The following is a 2,500-nucleotide window of genomic DNA, read 5'->3' as shown; positions in this document are numbered from 1 at the left end:
CACACACACACACACACACACACACACACACACACACACTAACTGTCCAGACAAATAAAGCCACACGCTGTAGTGGTATACCTCCAGACAGGGAAGCCGCCGACAGACAGACAGTGAAGATGGGAAACGTCTCATCACTGAGCCCCTCGCCCCCCTACCCTCCCTCCACTCCCCCCCCCCCCCCCCCCACCAAAAACACACACACACCTCCAACCCAAGACAATTTTCAAAAGAAAAGTGGAGGTGTCGAGAAGGAGTTAAGTTCGTGACGATGATCTGAAAAGTTAGCGGGGCTTTTCCTCTCGCTTGTCCACGTTGTTGACTTTACGGTGTGTTTGCGGATGCCAAGAGGTCGTTGCGATGAGCAGAACATTGTGTGTGGTCCAGTAAGTATAAAGAGACAGCCAGACAGGCAAACGGATGGAGAGACATAGATTACATACTTGTCGAACAGAGCGAATGTTTCTTTGCACACGTTCCTAAAAAAAGACGTGATGTTTAAAGATTTAATTTGGGAATGGAAAATGCATTGTGCTAGGAAGGTACTTTACATACAAAATAGGATTTCGACTGCTGCAAAAGATTTTTTTTTTTTTTTTTTTTTTTGGGGGGGGGGGGGGGGGGGGGGGGGAGGGGTCTGTCCCTTTATCCCTCCTTTGGATTGTTGTCTATTCGCGCTGTTCGTTAGACGGGCATAGAAAAGGAGGAAAAACACACTTGCAGTCAGTGGCGTTGTTCTTCAGTGATGCGCTCTCCTTTGGGATAGTGGAGAAGTATTTAAAAGATAAATAGATATAAGAAGAGAGAGAGAGAGAGAGAGAGAGAGAGAGAGAGAGAGAGAGAGAGAGAGAGACTGTCACAAACTCTCTTAATACAATAATAGTCTAGGGGTATTGGTTTATACAAAAGAGCTTATGCAAAATTGTCCTAACAATTTTAGGGGTGGTTTACTTAACCTGTATTAATTTTACTTATCCAGTACTAAATGGAAACGTGTAACAAGACAACATTCATACAAACACCTTTCAAAAAGGGTGACCACACCAAATTTTAATCTTTAGAACATTTATTAAATCATTTCTTTTCTTTTCACTCTCCCCTTTTCCCAACATTCATAAAACAAAAGTCTAGCGACTCACGGCCGCACTCATCATTGCCGACTAGTTAATGTCCGGGGGGTAAAATCACAGGACTCATCTTCACGATGCGGCGCACGGTTGTCGAGGTGAAGTACACATGCAGGTCCCGTCCTCTCCAGTCAGCGAAACAGCCTCCCACGTCGTCCCTGGTTGTCCGTAAGTAGCGTTAACACAGTCCGCCCTCCGGCCACAGTCACACCAGGTCATCAGATCAGACCGCATCAGATCCACGGCCGAACAGTCACACAGATCTGCAACCACAGGTGCTTCCCCCATGTAGCCACCTATATTTTTAATTTACCCCCCATATGGACTGAACCAACGTCGGCTCAGTCAACAAAAAGTGGGATATCAACAACCTACTAACAAAAATATTTCCAACATAATTCGTACTACCTGAACTCAACTTAACCACGGTTAAGCATAATGTTTTTCCCAGGCAGACAACTGGGCCACACTACACCCATTTATCATCATTTCTTTTACTAATATAACAAATATCTTTACTATAATAAACATACTATCAAATGTATTATCTCCATTACTCCCCTAATCTCACCATTAATAATTACAACCCCATTATACCCAAGTCTTTCACATGCACCCACCATACATTCTCACAACAATAAAAATATCCTTACCAGGCTGTCTGGTGAGATTATCTACAGATCCACTACTGGACTCAGCAGAAATCACGACTTCAAACGTCAGCAACTAAACTGGCTCCAAAACCAGTAACCTGTCGACCCGCACTCCAGCAACCAGAACTTGTACTGGGAAACTAACAGTCGACTACAACCTAGATCTAACACTCCAGAAGAAGGAATTTTGACTACATTGATTCTGCAGTACCCTGACTTGGCCCACTCTAGACCAGTCAACAATAATACGAGATTAGCACTCAGCTTAACCCAAGATCTTCAGGCAATCCCTGGATGGCTTGTACTATAAACATAAATGACGAACTCCCGAACTAGAAAAACAAAAGTCCTGTTCGATAACAAGGCACTTCGCACAACAGCAAAATCACTCCAGTACAGCACAAAACCCACAAGAATCTCCAACAACAAATCAACATGAAACCAACTTTTACAGCACAAAATCCGACAATAGAAAAGAAAACGTTGCCTCTGACTAGCAACACAAGCTTTGGACTCTCGCGATCCAAGGAAGAGAAGTGTCTCTCCCTCTCGAAGTTCAAAACCGGAAGCCCCCTCCCGCAATGAACTCTCCCAGCAGGGAAGACGGAAACACACAACAAACATGGTTCCACTCTACAATTATAGATCAGAACCTACTTGACGCCCCTATGTAAAACTCAATTATCGGATCTTCCATCCGACCTTTTCCCCAACCTGCCG

General features: G+C 44.2%; 1 pseudogene; it reads right to left on the bottom strand.

The window, feature by feature from the left end:
- The window catches only part of LOC143282230 (uncharacterized), a 36,155-nt pseudogene that overhangs the window by 24,992 nt on the left and 8,663 nt on the right, over positions 1-2,500 (bottom strand).

Source organism: Babylonia areolata, chromosome 5 (assembly GCF_041734735.1).
Source record: "Babylonia areolata isolate BAREFJ2019XMU chromosome 5, ASM4173473v1, whole genome shotgun sequence".
Lineage (NCBI taxonomy): Eukaryota > Metazoa > Mollusca > Gastropoda > Neogastropoda > Buccinidae > Babylonia > Babylonia areolata.
This window is presented reverse-complemented; position numbering and strand designations above follow the sequence as displayed.